Below are 18,759 nucleotides of genomic sequence, written 5' to 3' on the forward strand. Positions count from 1 at the left end.
ATTTGAAAACGGGTTGACCGTGTATTAAAGCTGTCAAACAGTTGCAAATCATGCGCATGGCGTGACTCAAACATAATGGCCCAGCACACTTAAGATAATTGAGCACCTAAGCATGCTCACTGAAAGGGTTAACAGAACATACTCGCTCATCCCTAATGTTGACCAATAAAGTGTTCAGTCAATGGGTATCTAATGTGTATGGTCAACCTTAAGCTGCCCTTGCACCAGTAGCGTGACTTAAAGCTTATGGACCCCAGTGTAAAATCTCCCAGCAGGGTCCCAATTTTCATGGGTCTTTAATAGTATTGTTCTTCTTGTATGGACCAAAGGGACCATTTGGTCTCCCCTAGCCTACAGAGCTTTGGTATGACTTGCAACCACATTGCACCTTGGAAGCTTCTTTGACCGATAACACTCAGTACGCAGTTCCCAGTCTCCTCTGGCTGTTGCTTACCTGCCTTGAGAACAGAAAGATCTGGTGTCCGAATTCATTCTGCCTCAGCCTCATCTCCCTTGACATCATCTGGAAGTGGTCCACATACTCATTATACTCATTATATCGAGTGCTGGTTGAAATCTGTGGGTTTGGCTGACACTATCGAATGTGTATGGGTCCACACAGTGACTTGGTGGTTAGCACTGTTGATCTGCATTGCTGGGGTCCTCTCTTAAAATCCCACCAAGGACAATATCTACAAGGAGTTTGTATGTTCTCCCCATATTTGTGTGGGTTTCCTCTGAGTTCTTTGGTTCCCTCTCAAACTCCAAAGAGTCAACTGAGAGACTCTACGTTACCGGTGTCCATTGCTCACTAATGTTCATACATATATCGCCCAAAAAAGCAGTCCACTCTCCATTATAAGTTTTTGATCTAGGGGAAAAAATCTTAAAGTGCATAAATCCTACTGCCTCTCTCTGCATCCTTCTGCTCCAGTATATTGAGTATGTAATTATAAGCTTTCAGGTTCTCCTCCTTTTTAGCAGAAGTACATTTTCCAATTTGTTGCTTTTGTTAATCTCTCACAAATATATATATATATATATATATATATATATATATATATATATATATATATATATATATATATATATATATATATATATATATATATATATATATATATATATATATATATATATATATATATACATACATAAAGCGAGCATCCATTTTTTATTTGCCTTTTACTCTCTAATAGATATCATGTCAGAGGTTCACTTTGCAGCTTCATCCTGGGCTGATGAGTTTATTCTCTAAGTGCCCTGTGATGTATTACACTGCACTCCCCTAAAAGCAATGAACGCGGTGCACGTGTTGCCTTGTAAAAGTCTGGCCAGGGCAATTTCATTTAGGTAATGCCTTTTGTGCTTCTCGGGCAAAGTGCTCTTTGTTTCGAGGGGGACTGATCATTACGACAGAGAGCCTCTTGTGCGCAAGCCTCTGGTAAGGTTATGGCAAACAATACGAAGTCATTTTCTCATTTTTAGCAAGTCTTTGCTGAGCGTACAGTACGAGACAATGCGTTTAATTAAGAAGTGGATGTATTGGCTTTCCGGTAAATTGTCCTATCCGGTCCTGCGCTGAATATAGAAAGAAAGTGCTCTGAGAAATACTATTCTTGTTCTAATGTGAAAGACTTTAAAAAATAAATAGAAAATAATAAAATGAAACATCCGTACCTATTGGTTCCAGCGTGAAACAATTAATGAAATTAATTCATTAAAATTGTTTAAGCTTCATATACTCATTTATATACAGTACAGACCAAAAGTTTGGACACACCATCTCATTTAAAGATTTTTCTGTATTTTCCGGACTATGAAAATTATACATTCACACTGAAGGCATCAAAACTATGAATTAACACATGTGGAATTATATATTTAACAAAAAAGTGTGAAACAACTGAAAATATGTCTTCTATTCTAGGTTCTTCAAATTAGCCACCTTTTGCTTTGATGACTGCTTTGCACACTCTTGGCATTCTCTTGATGAGCTTCAAGAGGTAGTCACCGGAAATGGTCTTCCAACAATCTTGAAGGAGTTCCCAGAGATGCTTAGCACTTATTGACCCGTTTGCCTTCACTCTGCGGTCCAGCTCACCCCAAACCATCTCGATTGGGTTCAGGTCTGGTGACTGTGGAGGCCAGGTCATCTGGCGTAGCACCCCATCACTCTCCTACTTGGTCAAATAGCCCTTACACAGCCTGGAGGTGTGTTTGGGGTCATTGTCCCGTTGAAAAATAAATGATGGTCCAACTAAGCGCAAACAGGATGGAATAGCATGCTGCTGCAAGATGCTGTGGTAGCCATGCTGGTTCAGTAAGCCTTCAATTTTGAATAAATCCCCAACAGTGTCACCAGCAAAGCACCCCCACACCATCACACCTCCTCCTCCATGCTTCACAGTGGGAACCAGTCATGTAGAGTCCATCCGTTCACCTTTTCTGCATCGCACAAAGACACGGTGGTTGGAACCAAAGATCTCAAATTTGGACTCCTCAGACCAAAGCACAGATTTCCACTGGTCTAATGTCCATTCCTTGTGTTCTTTAGCCCAAACAAGTCTCTTCTGCTTGTTGCCTGTCCTTAGCAGTGGTTTCCTAGCAGCTATTTTACCATGAAGGTCTGCTGCACAAAGTCTCCTCTTAACAGTTGTTGAAGAGATGTGTCTGCTGCTAGAACTCTGTTTGGCATTGACCTGGTCTCTAATCTGAGCTGCTGTTAACCTATGATTTCTGCAGCTGGTGACTCGGATAAACTTATCCTCAGAAGCAGAGGTGACTCTTGGTCTTCCTTTCCTGGGGCGGTCCTCATGTGAGCCAGTTTCTTTGTTGCGCTTGATGGTTTTTGCAACTGCACTTGGGGACACATTCAAAGTTTGCCCAATTTTTCGGACTGACTGACCTTCATTTCTTAAAGTAATGATGGCCACTCGTTTTTCTTTACTTAGCTGCTTTTTTCTTGCCATAATACAAATTCTAACAGTCTATTCAGTAGGACTATCAGCTGTGTATCCACCAGACTTCTGCACAACACCACTGATGGTCCCAACCCCATTTATAAGGCAAGAAATGCCACTTATTAAACCTGACAGGGCACACCTGTGAAGTGAAAACCATTTCCGGTGACCACCTCTTGAAGCTCATCAAGAGAATGCCAAGAGTGTGCAAAGCAGTCATCAAAGCAAAAGGTGGCTACTTTGAAGAACCTAGAATATAAGACATATTTTCAGTTGTTTCACACTTTTTTGTTAAGTATATAATTCCACATGTGTTAATTCATAGTTTTGATGCCTTCAGTGTGAATGTACAATTTTCATAGTCAAGAAAATACAGAAAAATCTTTAAATGAGAAGGTGTGTCCAAAATTTTGGTCTGTACTGTACGTGCTGAGACCGCCATGATCATTGGAATTGGGGTTATGATCCTGGATTCTTCATCACTGCATTCACCCAAGAATCGGACCTTTTGATCACCAATTATTTGTCTTTCGTGGGAAAATCTACTTTAAAAGTAGCTTCCCTTACTATGTGGTCATTTTTTTTTATTTTATTTTTTAAACCATTTCCAGTCATTCTGGTTTCTTCGAGTTCTAGAAATCAAATTTACTTATCTATGGATTAATATTGGAACGTTATTGGTATTACTTAAAGGGAATCTGTTATGGGGTCTTTGCTATGTAATCTGAGCAAAGAAATGAACTGGAACATAAGCCGGTATACGTGTAATGTGTAGGAGCATGTTCACACTGAAGCCATTTCCAGGGCTGTGGAGTCTTTAAGCTAAACCTCCGACTCCTCAATTTCTATGACTCCGACTCCTTCATACATGGCTCATGTTTAAGTGATAAATTTACTGTAGCATAGATTCATCTCCGCTAAAACTCTAGACCCTTACATCAGGAATAGGACAGACATTTATAGGACATTTCAGAACTTTCCCAAATTCTTATGAAAAAATATTCCCCACAAACTGCATTGAGCTACTGTACCCAGTTTATTATATATTTTAGGAGTTGGAGTCGGTCCATTTTATACCGATTCCGACTCCAGAGCCCTGGCCATTTCACAGACAAAACCCAAGAAAAAAAACAAAATGAGCATGTACCCTGTAGTAAGTAAATAAGTAACTAATAGTACATGTAAATAACTTGGGTACTTGGTTAACACTATTTTGAAAAAAAAAAAAGCTTAAAAGCCATTCCACCGTGACAAGGTGCACCCAATGGGGACAGTCCTATCTGAAAGCATCATGATGTAGGGAACAGAAATCCAGTGATGTCTCTTACTAGTTTGTGTGTTGCTGTCAAGAAGTGTTTTTTTTTCAGCAGGAGATCATCACTACAGGACTTGTTGTCTCCTGCCTTGTAGTCCTCCTTCTCTGTATAAGCCCACCCCCACCACTGATAAGCAGCTTTCTGTGTACACTATCCAATCAGTGATACGGGCGGGGTTATTCAGGGCTCAGCATTCTGAGATCTGCAGCAAAGAAAACAGTGATTGTATCAAAATTACAGCAAGCACCCCAGTCAGTGACACATCTCTGGAATCGGGGTCTCTGTCCCTATATTATGCTGTTCTCAGATTACATTGCAAAATACAGCTGACAGATTCCCTTTTAATAGCTAGGCAGATATTCCATTGAGTTTTCAAAATCTAGGCTACTACTTTTATAGGGACTGCAATGGGGTCAAATCATTGTCCCCAAATTGAATGGAGTTAAATGTTCAAGTGGTTTTCTTTATATAGCTTTTTTTAGATGGAGATATTAATCTTTTTCTTTATATATACATTTTTCTCTCTCTTGGTAATCTGTTTAAAATGTGTATGTATATGTGTATGTATATAAATTTTTTTTATTTTTTTAAATTTTATATACATGTGTACATATGCAATAGATACATAGCACATAGTGTATATGTGTGTGCGTGTATACTGTATTTTTTGGATTAGAAGACACCCTCCCCACCCCCAAATTTAGGGGAAAAATGGGGGCGCGTCTTATAATCCGAACTATAGTGGAGCTTAACAGCGTTGGTGGAGTGGGGTCTCAGGGTCGCTGCTGCATTCCGACAGAGTCGGGAGAAGGCTGCGGGCCCCATTCTTGTAATAGGAGATATTCGGGGCTCCGTTGACATTTTGTAAAAGCTGGAGCCCCTCCTCTTCTATACGGTGGACTCCAGGAAAATGTTCGCCGGAGGCGGCGCATGCTCAGATTGAGATCTCTGCTTCCGAGATCTCAATTGCGCATGCGCAGCTTCCGGCGAACATTTTCCTGGAGCCCACCGCATTAGAAAGTATGGAAGGTGCATGGCCCCGGCTTTTACAAATTGTCGATGGAGCCCCGAACACCACCTATTACAAGAATGGGGCCCGCAGCCATTTTCTGACTCCTGCCTCTGCCGGAAAGCAGAAGCTTCCGGCAGCAGCGATCTCCCGACTCCTGCCTCTGAACACCCTGTCCTGCCTCGACCCTGCCACCTGGGACCCCGCTTCACCAAGGCCTCAGCCCCCCAGGTAAGCTAATTATAAAACGCAACGGTTTATAAAAAAACATGATTTCCTATTCTCCTCCCCAAAATTTGGGGTGCATCTTATAATCCACAAAATACTGTATGTATACAGTTACCCGTACATTGTGTATATATACTTTGTTTATAATATAGTTCTTTACGTATACATTTACATAAGCTTTTCCTCAATCCATGATATGCTGCTCTCTTAATTCTCCATTATTCGTGTGACCAAGAAGTGTTATTTGCATTTCCCAGTCTAATCATTACTATAAATAAATGCATTTTGGTATTTTCTTTACGTTTTATTCTGTTTTTATATCCTTTTTGTTATTTGTGTGTTTTTCTGTCTATTTATTTTTTTTTTTTTAGCTTTTATATTTGCATTTTGGCTTACCCGTCGGCATATTATTAAGTAGACTAATGGGGCACCAAGCTAAGCCAACAATAACACAAGTAAAGGGAAGTGTATTTTCCCTAGATTTAATTGTACTCTTTTTATTGTGAGGTTCATGCCGGATGTGAGGGAAAACCCATTAGGCCGAGAAAAGAAAACACTGTACAAACCACATGCGGAGTATTTTATGAAATTAATAGACTGGTGTGGTAGGGAGGTTATTCTGAGCAATAAGTGACATTTTGTAAGAGGTTGGTCATACAGGGCTTTTTGTAATATTTGTGCTCGCTTGGTTTAATTTATTCCATGTTGAACAAAATTGAATGGATTGGTTAAAATTCCATGTACCTCCGAGGTAAAAGCGCCTTGATCAATGGATGTTAATTAAGTGGCATTTATGTCAAGCACAGAGTGAAAGGCCTTCAAATGTACCGCTTAGTAATTGAAGTTTGTGCATGTGTGTGGGATGGTGGTTAAGCTGTTTTTCGTGAGGCTTTGCTATTTTCTTTTTTGTAATCATGTGCTTTTTTTTTTTTTTTTTTTTTTTTTTAATATAAATATAAGATCAATAAAAGGTTTAAAAACTTCTGTTAACATAACTGGCTTTATATAAAATTCAATGTTTATTTTATGTTTGATGATGGGAATGTCCTCTTACTCCAAGACCATGATTTCACCATGTTTGCCCTCATACCCATGTTGTTCTATGGGTTCATGTCCCTATAAATCACAGCATGCACTATTTGACTCCGAGAATCAGGTGGTACTCGCCCACTCAAGTGTACGAGTCTGTGAAAAATCATACTGCATTCAGATGATATCCGAGTGAGGTCCGATTTTCACGGATTGATGAAGAAGGTGGATACACTTTATTTTTCTTCTCTCCACCGGAAAGCGTATCCCACTCTGATCAGAGTCTGATTGGCATAATTTGACCTTTTTTCTTGGATAGAAAGAAAACTGTCGTCAGACCCTAGCCTGATGCTCACTATACATCGTAGATGGTTGTTGACCCTCAGCGTAGTTTAACTTGAGCGTTTGTGTTCTGAATGGAGAAAAGGGAGGAAGTAGTTGCTGGTCACCTCCTGACGGTGGCTTACCTTCCCTAAGAACAATATCTAAATTCATTAAAATTCAGCAATCTGAGCTCCCCCCGGCCATCAGGTATTGAGACTTTCAATGGGTCTAACCACCATTAATCTAATTTATATGACCACTTTAAAGAAGTTAAGTGTCGCGCACTTCCATATCTGGAGGGAAACTGTGCCGATGATGCCTACAAACACCTGTCCTATTGGTGAGCAGCGCCAGACAACCACTTTAATGGTGGATACACATGGGTCATAATTAAATTTGGTGTTTTAGGATCCTGTCTATTGGCCACATCTGTAATCTTTGGCCACTAGACCGAGAGCCCTGAGAACCGCCTCCGACCTGACAGCATCTCTAGCTCCTCTCTTGATTATCCGGCCTGGCGTGATGTCCTCGTGTCATTGAGCCAAGCTGTTGATTCAAGAGGCAGATTCCTTCAGGTAAGATTTGATTTTCAGGGCTCCCATCCAGTGGCTACAGATTATCTACTTGTCTGTTGAACTGGGTCCTGCAAATCATTTTTCCCCCCATCTCTAGTCATAATTTTACACCTTTGTCATATTTGCCTAGAAATCTACCTGTCTTTCTTGTGGTAGAATTACTGAGGGCGAAGTTCACATCCATTCCAAAGCAATTTGTTAGGGGAATGAAATTACAGCCTGTGTATTCCAGTTTGAGAATGGATATATTCTCAAAGTATGGAAGTGGTATGGCTGCAGGCTGTCTGTAAATTCAGACACTATAGTAGCAAATTAATAGTAAATCTCGACCAAAATGGTGGAATTTCCTGACAATGGATACCTTTTTAAGCCTGCTTCTTTATCAAAGCCTACTTCTAATTGTAGAAGGTGCTTCACTAAACTTCAAGAGCTCAGGTGAAGTGCCTAGAAGTGTCCAACCGGTAGTTGAAGTCTACAACACCAATTTGGGGCAGTATTATATCAATGGTGATATTTTTCTGTCCCAAAGAGGTAAGGTGGCCAACGTGTGTAAGTGGAGTGTTTCCGTATTGACCTACCCTTCTAATCCTGTAGCTTCCTTCGCCTCCACAACATTAACATGCGCATAAAGCCAGAGTCCCAGATACGTTAGTTGGGGGGTGGGGGAAATCTGACATCGCGATTTGTTGAATGTCTATGGCTGGTTTCATTGGTGGTAGATTTATAGGTGCTATTAAACAATTGTATTTGCCTTTTCTGTGTAAATACATCTTTTATATCATACAATCTCAAAAGAAATATGGAAGCTTAGAAAGTATGATTTAAAAGAGACCTCAGTCCTGTCGTTATTTATTGTGGAGATAAGCATGTCCTCTCCTTCATTGATACTCCGTAATGGACAATCATCTGGCTGTCAGATATACCATGTAAGGTGGAAAATAATGATGTTTACTAGGATGCTTTGAATACACATCCAGCCGAGTAGGGGTTAATTCGGAATTGAGAAAAATGATAGCGTCTGGAATACTCCTAGGTTTTTACTCCTTACCATTAACAAGCGGCTCGATCCTCTTGTTTTCATAGATGTTCTGTCAAGTAAATAGGTAAACATGAGCTCCCCTTTGCATTTCAAAAATAGCTTGACATTTTGAAATGGAAATTTTCTTATTTTAAATTGATTTTTCATGAATGCTCTGTTTTTCATCCTTTTACAGGTCTTTACTGACATAATTATTTATATACTTTTTTTTTCTGGTATATTATCGCTTTCTCAGCTTTTTTTGGGCTTGAAAAGCTGTAGTTTATCTCCTTGAAGGCTCATTGTGTAGACATCTGTGTCAACAAGAATCTACAGTTTCACAAAGGAAAATCTTAATGGAATATGGCAAGCATAACTGGTATTATATAATTTTTATTTTTAACTGCCTTTTGGCTTGATCTTAAGTCATGGTGACTTGATGTATGAACAATCTGAAGGAAGTTTGATCATGTGCAAGCCTAGATAAGTCCACCAGTGTCTCCTCCACCGTCACCTTGATTCCAGGTTGCTGGTCTCCATCTTCGCCTTGCTCCTTATATTCTTCCGACCATGTTGTCCTTCTCTAGTGATTGCTCTCTTCGTATGATGTGTCGAAAATAGGCAAGTCGTAGCTTGGTGATACTTGCTTTGAGTGACATGTCTGGCTTGATTTATTCCAAAATTGATTTGTTTGTTCTTCTTGCCATCCATGGTATTGAGAACATCCTTCTCAATCACCACATTTCGAAGGCGTAGATTTTTCTTCTGTCCTGTATCTTTTATCGTCCAGGTTTCACATCCGTATGATATCCCAGAAAATACCAAACTATGTACGACCATGTCTTTGTTACCAGTGAAATGTTCCTTGATATGAAGACCTTGTCCAGTGACTTTTGTTGACTTGCCCATAGCTATTCTCCTATTGACGTCCAGTTTTGTCGCTGCATCTTGAGTGATCATCGATACGAGTAGATTGAAGTTCTTTACAACTTCCAGTTCTTCACCGTCCATCTGAAATATATCTCGGTCTCATACCCAGCAAATAGTCCATATCTTTGTCTTCTATGTGTTGAGTAGCAATACCATGTTCGAGCTTTCCATCTTGACTCTTTGTAATCTGTCCTTCAATCCATCTACGCTTGTTGCTATCAATGTTGTATCATCGGTGTATTTAAAATTGATGATTTGTCCAGCAATTTTGATTCCTTCATTTTTGGCAAGTCTAGCCTTCCTGAAAGTTACTTCTGCATATAAATTGAAGAGAAACGGTGACAGGATGCAGCCTTGTCTGACGCCTCTCCTTTGAATCATGCCGTGTCACAGTGTTGGTGCATGCCATATAGAAGCATTTGTCTTCCATAGAATGCCATTTTATAAAAAAAAGAGAAAAAATTATACTGCACAGGATTCTTTTTGGCTGTGGCCCTCAAAAGGGAGGACTGCGGCAATTTCCTACACTTGCATACTGTCGAAGGCCAAAAAGGCACTGCTTTGGTATTAAGTTGATGCTCCCACATAATGGGTATGTTCAGAAGTTCTCAGTGTATGTGCAGGCGGAAAATTTGCAGTGCATTAGTGACAGCATTGTGGATGAGATTTGCCAAATTGGGAGGAAGATCTCCTAGTATGAGTAGACCCGCCAAGAGTATATGAAATTAGTGCCGCGGGCCAAAAACATAGGATTGTTGTAGCATGGAATAGTTCTTATTGCAAATAACAGTCTGAGCAAGTTGGAGTGAATATTTCCAGAAATCTCATTTTTAAGATTGATCAGCCATGTTTAAGTCAGACGCAATAGACGGGTGGAAGAGAAAGGGGGTGTGTGAACCCATACAAAAATGCCACACAATGTGGTTTCTACATATTGAGATGCACAAGCTGTTGAGACTATTGCTACTTTTTATCATAGTTACTACATTAACCCTTAAGCTTTGTTGGGGAGAGGAGCATCGGAGGTGTACAAGAAAGGGTTATCAAGTTTGCTAATTAATTTGGCTTTAATGAACATCCGTGAAAATTTCAAGACCTTGATGGCATGATATATCTCTACTATAGATATGATTACTGTCTGGGGAAAGTCATCATCTTTGAAATGTTAACAGTATACACACATAATGAGATTAATTAAGCTAGTATGTTCCTGCATGAGAGCTTCCGAAAGTACTTACCACCCGGGTTATTGCTGGATCATTGTTACTTTTATATTTTTGAGAAATGCCCATTACTTGATGCGTAACTTTACATACTGCAACAGGAAAATGTTATACCATACCTGTACTTCCACTTCTAGCATCTAGTTTACGCTCTGTGTAAATGATATGCTTGCCATTGTTGACTTATTGAGTATGGACCTCAAGTTGACGTGGAGGCTTTCCAGTGGTTCTTAATTTCCTGGTGTTAGGATTCTTATTCTAGTTTTATGTGTTTTTTTTTTTTTTTTTTCTTTTTATATTGATACTCCGTGGTGAGGCATTTTATACATTGGACATTTCAGTAGAATATTACATTTCATAGTGAAAAAACAAAGAGCCAACCAGCACCAGCATCATGAAAAAAAACAAACGCTAAAACGCTGGTTATAGTAAGCAAAAACACCTCGGCACCGAAATCATGGAGAACGAAGATCTTGATTTAAGTGAGTATTTTATTTTGATCCGGCAAGAAAAGGTCCAGCGTATCGACCGATAACGGTCTTCATCAAGGATATAATAGGCATAAATCAGATTAGAGCAACCAAGCAAGCAGAATTATCAAAGGATATCTTGTAGTCAAATGTGTTGAGGTTATAGGGAGTGGAGACTTGTTTTGTAGAGGAAGTCGGGTTTGAGCTAGATGCTTCTGTGTGATTTATGCCTATTATGTATTTACTAAAGACTTTTGTTGGACCTTTTCTTGCTGGAGCAAAATAAAATATTCACTCACTGCATCAAGTTCTTGGTTCTTCATCATTTTGGTGCTGTGGTTTTTTACTTGCATTAAGTCAAGACTGCATTTCTTTCCTCGAGCATGTATACTTAAGGAGCAGTAGCGAGCATGCTCATTACTTCAGATTTATGAGCATGCTTGGGTGTTTTCCGAGTATCTAGCACCCGAGCATGCTCGCTGAAAGGGTTAACAGAACATACTCGCTCATCACTATCACCATGACCCTCAATTCATCTTTCATTGATGGCTTCTAACCTTCTTGCTTATACTTATGCAGGAGTGGAACTATGGAAGTTACAAGGGTTGCAGTCACACCCAGACCCTAGTAGGTCTTTGATGCATTTGAGAAGATCAACACAATTTAATCCATATGATAGTTTGGGGTCCTGTTGGAAATTTTGTATTGGGGCCTAAAAACTTTAAGTTACACCACTGTTATGTAAACTTTTGACAGTAGATGTACTTTTATAGGAGTTGTCCTACCTGCATGCTCATAACTACCCTCTTGTGATGAGCAGAGCCTCTGCAAAGAGAGTCATCTGCTCTAGTTGACTTGGTGCCACCTTGTATTACGCAGTCTCCCGATAATTTATGGGGCGCAATATACTAGCTGCCAATAGCACTCAGCTGATCTCTGAGCAGCGATCTTTAGAAAAGGGTTATCCAACTAACACCACATTTTAAGGAGGACCTGACATCACTCTTGACATGTCTGTTTTAGTAAAGCCTTGCATTCCTCGTGAAATCCCAATGTCAAGTGATCTTTTCTTGGATCTCTGAATTGTACGGTTTCTCTGTTATCCCTCCTGAATATTTCTGAATACATTGATAACTGGGTGTTACTTGTCGTCTTATCCAAAAGGTGAATCCTTACACAGTGTGACACTCACCACTGATTGGCCAGTGTCGGGTGAGAAGGGACTCTCCTAAATCGTAACACCCAGTTGAAAATTTATTCAATAATTTCTAAGAGGACTAACTGGGAAATAACACAATGCAGAGATCTAAGAAAAGATGAACCTGGCATGTCATTTTATGAAGAACACAAGTATTTTACTAAAGCGGTCAAGTCAGCAGTGCGAGCAGTGTCCAAATTGTCAAGAATGAAATAAATCATCCAACGCTAAAAGTTAGGATTTCATGACAAATGGAACTAAACCCATCCAACCAAAGTCATTTTTTCTGACATGCATGATCAAAACCACTTCTGGCAGGAAATTCACGTATGCGGAACATATCCAAGATCAAGCCGTCCACTGTTTAATATCCACTAAAAGGATTAACCAGGCATGTGGATATTGTAAGTCATATATTCATTTATTTTTATCAATTCCAAATGGAAAAAAATGTACCAGGGCAGCTAGTCACGCAGCAGAGATGTCTGACCCCCCAGGAGAAAATATTTATCCTCCGCTGCTCCCTTACTTCACACTGAACTTTCAATTATCAGCAATATATATCAGTGATCTGAAAAGAGCGGCCGAGCGTAGCAAAGTTAAAATGACAAGCTAACTAAGTCTTTATGTCTCTCTGAAGATAATGGCAGAATACCCAAACCGGGGAAGTATAGATAGCGCAATTCTAAACACTGAGAGATCGAAACAAATTGTGTTTGCTTAGATTGATAGATGCTTAGAGATCCAAGGAGATGCATCGCGCATGTTAATTTGCACACAAAGGAATGTGCTATTTTACGACACAATGTTTTATACCCGTGGAGATGACATGTCATACTATCCTAGTGTATCTGTCTATTGTACACAGGGGTGAAGATTAACATCAGGTATAGGATTTAAATTCTAAATTTAACAGTTAAAGGAATTTTGCAAGATTAGAAAATAAAAACTATTACTACCACCACCCTTATTACTATTACCATTATTATTATTTCTTGTTCTTCTTGTTCTTGTTCTTCTTCTTGTTCTTCTTCTTGTTCTTCTTCTTGTTCTTGTTCTTCTTGTTCTTGTTCTTCTTCTTCTTCTTGTCAAAAAATTAATTGTGGTACTTTTGTCCATAGGGCTTGTATAATACTAAAGCTTAGCCTCATTCCCTTAACTGGAGAGTTACTATATTACATACCACCTGTGACTAGATGTGATGCTACTTGTGGAAGAAAGCAGTTTTTTTGTTTTTCAATTTTTTAGCCCTAAAAGAACAGTAAACACAAAATATCCGAGCAAATCCTATATATATATAACATGGTTGATCTCCTATGTTAGGCAACAGCAGGAGCCTCTCCCCACTGCTTGTCCTGTTTTTTAGTAGGGAAATAAACAAGATACATAAGCCCTGCCCTTTTGATTAAGGGGCCAAGGCTTCAGCCACCCACCAGTTAAAAAAGGAATTGATCAGCAGAAGGGTAAACACTTTTTCTACAGGATTTCTGAACCCGGATTATGCAGAAACCATTAACAAACCATTGAGTGCAACTAAATAATTTATTCTGTAATTTAATCTTTCCTTTCTAGGTTTATTTTTTATCTTTTTTTAATTCGAATGATGCTTCTTAGAACGTTTTTGCGTATGTTTGCAGATACCAGTAGAGCTCATAACTAAACCTCTTGTGGTAGATCAGTCTGTTTCACGGACCTACACAAATTGAGATTGTTGGTAATTATGCACTTAGCATGGGCACATCATAAGGGGTACCTACTTATATACCATGTAGCTGGTAAATGGGGCAACCATTTTCTTGTTGATACCTTGGCTCTTCCCTGTGGTCAGTGAGAGGCTTTTCCTCTCCAAAAATCTACCATGTTGGCACGTAAGTATGGGTTAATAAATGTGTGGGTTTTTTATATAAGTGAGAATATATTCAACATTCTTGACCTTGTCTGGTACAGTGGCTGGGTCGGAGAATGGCAATGTCGCAGTTGGGTGTTCAGTGGCCCTAAACTCAACCAAGAGGTAGAGATGGGGCTCCATTTTCAGTGATTTGTATTTTTCTAGCTCTCCTTGTGTAGAGTTGACCCCACAATTGATATTCTGACCATGTTCGGCTTCGTTAAACATGGCAGTATTTTAGGTTTTCCACAGTTTAAGTTCATGTTGAATAATCGTATATAGGTCCGGGTTCCTTGGGTTGATGCCACTGCACTAAAACAAATTGCCCCAATGCAGTAAAAAGCACAATTAATGGAGACTGATTTCTGTGTTTGACCTTAGAGCTCATATCGTATTCTGTAAACTTTGGTTCTTTCATCTCCTACCTTGTAATTACCTTCTATGTTAGGAATTCGAAAAGAAAAATTACATTCTGCAGATTTTTCGAAGGAGCTGCATCAATTAAAAAAACGAGACATTAAACAGACCGGTAGTTACAGGATGTAAAATTGCAAATCTTTTCCTGCCTTGAAAATAATGTTGCTTTAAATCAAAGGTACACGACGTTGATTGCTAATGTTAACATTTGTATTCACAGATTTGGAACACTGATTGAAGTCGGCCCAAATATTCTTGGTTTCTCATTATGAAGTGGCCATTTTAGAAGTTATGAGATACTTCTTCTAGCACTAGTTACACTAATCATCGTCGGCAGCAACTAATGATGAAAATGGGCTTATTAGTTATTCTGGGTTCTTAAGATGCCATATGAGACTGAAAGAATCTTAAAGGCTCAAGACAGCAATGAAGAGAAGCAACTGGTCCTTACTGATTATTTTTGGGCAGTGTAAATGAAACGCCCCCCTGGGCCGTGGGGTACTCTGTAGCCGGGCTGGTCGATGCTGGTGGATGTCACAGTGGCAGTGACCCGGCCCGTGACCCAGGAGCGTTCAATTAAAGGAAAAGCCAGAAGGGGAATAGAGTTTTTATAGATAATGTTCGTGACACCACCTGTGGTATGCGGCTATATGGGGCAGATCCTCTGGAGCTGTTGATGGAGTTGGTTCAGCTCTCCACAGGCAGAGCTTAGCTCCAGGGCAGGAAGTGGTGATATAGATGTTGTTGGTGCGGTGTAGTGCAGGTGATGGCTCAGATAATGACCAGTCCACAGCTTAATGGCGGTTTACTCTTATCTTTACTTGCGGTTTGTTAAGCAGCCTGGGGCACGGGTACTAGCTGGTAGTAGAGGTCTGAGCGGCCTGGAAGCAATTTGGCAATCCACCTCGCCAGGTGAAGTTGTAGGCCTTCTCTCTGTGCTAATCTCTTTGGCCCTGCTGCGTATAGCTATGCTGTGGCCCTCGACCCTGAGTAAAACGTCTTTGTGCTCACCCGTATGGCAGGCAGCTCAGGCCTTCCTAGAGTGTCGCTCCCACGTGGCGATGCTGGGCCCTATGGTGCTGCTTTGTCGCCGGGCGTCTGGTGGGGCCAGGAGACCTGCAGTCTCCTGCCCTCTGGACTCTGCTGCTTGGCCTTCAGTGCCCCACAACCTCGGACTCCGGTGTCCGGTTCTTCTGCGCTTCTCTCCTCTGGGGCGAGCTTGTACACAGCTCCCTTCCCCAGGTCCTACTTTGTCACTGACCTGTCTTCAACTCCTCTCTACTCACTCTTACTAACCCCGCCTCCAGATTCCAGTTGTCAAGGGGAGGAGCTCCCCTTTCTGGTCTGGAGCCAGGAAAGTGTTGTATGCTGCTATACCTGATTAGGGAACCCCTCCTTGCTTCCAGGCATGGCATCACCCCTTGTGAGGGAGGCAATGCCACTGTGGCAACCGGACCCTGGGGTGCCACATACACAGAGCGGATTATGGATTTAGTAGCAAGCATACCCGTCTTAGCCTATGCTTTCTATTGAATATGTACTCTGGGCAGTGAGAATGCTCAGACAGGAGCTGTGCTCTCCTGTCTGCTGGACACTTCTTGGGAGTATATTATGTGAACGGTCAGGCTATGTTGACACATCATGTTTTTTTCAGCATTCATTTTCTGCAGCAAAACCTGATCTCTTGTCAGGAGGTTGTTCAGGATTTTTGTTGCTGTTTTCTTGCTTTTTTTTTTTTTTGTGCATTTTTTCACTGTCCTTTTTGTTTGTTATGCATGTACAATAAAGTTCAATGGAAAAAAAAAATTAATTCTGGTTTAGGCACAAAACGCTGCTGCATACTTGACACCTGTGTTTTTGGTGCGTATTTTCTGCCTTTTTTTTCAACACCTATTACTTCCAATGGGTGAAAAACCTCTGAAATAAGGGTCATGCTCTATTTTGCAAAAAACGTGCAAAGCACAAAATCCTGAACGAAAAAGAAACAAACCATGATGTGTGCATGAGATTCCGGAATCTCATCGACTTTGCTGGTACTGCAAAACGCAGCTAAAAATTTGCATAAAAAAAAAAAGCATTAAAAAAAATGCTGAAAAAAAACATGATGTGTGAACATAGCCTTAGAGTTTCAGAACTTGGACCCCCAATGATCTGCAGGGAATTTAAAGGGACTCTGTTAGCACAGAATGAATGTACAAACCAAGTACAAGCGCTTGGCGCACCCTTGGCAAGGCCAAGCATTTTAAGTTCACCTTCCCACCTACTTGTTTTCCTTCTATCTCTGCCCTTCTCTGGCTCTTTGCATCCAGAGCTGTCAATCGAGGGAGAGAGAATGAATCCTGGTTTTCAGGATTTCCTTAGTATTGCACAGGTGATAATTCCATCACCTGCACAGGCAAAAATTCCATCACCTGGGCAATACTAAGGAAAATCCTGAAAACATGACCTGTTAGTGGCTCTTGAGGACCGGCGTTGGGGAACACTGCTTTAAAGATTTGCCTAGATCGTCCCACTTTCCTCGTAGGCGGTGTTTAACTGCATATGGCCCCACCCCTGCGCAGCCAATATAACATTACCAGACTAAAGGCGTGTAAGAAAAGTTTTTTTTTTCCCCTATAACTCCCCTCTTCAACTTTTTTCCCTTCTCTCCTTGTATTCAATAACCTTACAAATTACATATTTGAACTTATAGGATAATGCAGAATTAGATAAATGGGGCCAATAATAGAAGGGTGTAGAGTGAAATGAAGAATTGTAAAAATTGCAATTAATTTGTGTCATCACCAGTTCAAGCTTTGGACAATGCGTAATCACTGTCTATCAATCGCACTAAACGTGTACGTGCCAGTTAGAGTCGCTGGGTCTTTAAATGTCAGAGTCTCTTTAACGCTGTAATTCTCACTGCGCCTTCTTCTAACAAACCTGTACACCTTCTGTGAAACCTCTAATTATTCCCGAGGTTTTTTTTTCTCCTAGGAGCTCAGAATATTTATTTAGGCAGCGGCAATTTGTTACGCAGAAAACAATGCTTTACACGAAAATGTTCTATTTAAGTATAGTTCAAAGTAGTACGTGTTCAGCAGAAAAATAGCATAAGTAGTGTCAGGGGGATGGCTTAAACGAGCAGGCTGATGTATAAAACGTGCACAAGGGACCGGGGCAGGACACTGGCAATTCATACTTTATTGTATGAAATACAAGTGTGCGTTCTCCAAAGGCAAACTCCATAATGGACTTTTTTGGAGTTGATTTAGCGAAGGATTGCATGGATATTAAATGTATGTAGTTGAATGAAATGCTTATGCTCCTGTGCTTCACTGTGGAAATGACATTATATAATTTATCGTGATCCAATTCGCCATCTTTTTGTCAGGGGTCATTTTCTTTGGCTGATGTGTAAAAAAAAATAAATAAATAAAAAAAAAAAAATTAAAAATATATATATATATATATATATATATATATATATATATATATATATATATATATATATATATATATATATATATATATATATATATATATATATATATATATATATACAGTACAGACCAAAAGTTTGGACACACCTTCTTATTTAAAGATTTTTCTGTATTTTCATGACTATGAAAATTGTACATTCACACTGAAGGCATCAAAACTATGAATTAACACATAGGGCATTAAAGGGTGAGGAGGAGAGGGGAGGGGTAAGTATGGCGCCGGGGTCCTGAGGGACAGGAGGAGAGGGGAGGGGCGTCACTTTTACCGTCCAGAGATAAGCGGCCGTAGCCACTGATCTCCCGACAGTAGCTACATGGGGGTCAGCGGTGCCTCCGGTCGGGGGACGTATGCTGCGAGCAGCCTGCTTCATCTCCCGGCTGCATCGCCGCTCACCTCCGTGCGGCAGATCAGCCGCTAACGGCCGCCATCTTTTTGTGAAATGCCGCTCGCTGATTGGTCCGGCCGCGGCCAATCAGCGATGCGGGATTTCCTGGACAGACAAAGACTGGATAAGATATATATATATATATATATATATATATATATATATATATCTACACATATACAGATCGCACTCTAATTTGCGTGATTTTTTTTCTTGGACCGCTTGTTCCATGTGTCCAATCAAATACGGCAATGCAAGATTATGGGTTCATGAAAAGAAAATAGGACAGAACTCTGACATCCG

The 18,759-nt window shown here is 40.2% G+C and overlaps 1 protein-coding gene across 2 annotated transcripts in view; it reads left to right on the top strand.

Moving 5' to 3' along the window:
- PTPRG (protein tyrosine phosphatase receptor type G) overlaps nucleotides 1–18,759 on the top strand; it is a 595,254-nt gene that overhangs the window by 149,487 nt on the left and 427,008 nt on the right. The window lies entirely within an intron of this gene.

The sequence above is a fragment of the Phyllobates terribilis genome, unplaced genomic scaffold (assembly GCF_046119375.1).
Source record: "Phyllobates terribilis strain yellow unplaced genomic scaffold, ASM4611937v1 Scaffold_8__6_contigs__length_399053987, whole genome shotgun sequence".
In the NCBI taxonomy this organism is placed as follows: domain Eukaryota; kingdom Metazoa; phylum Chordata; class Amphibia; order Anura; family Dendrobatidae; genus Phyllobates; species Phyllobates terribilis.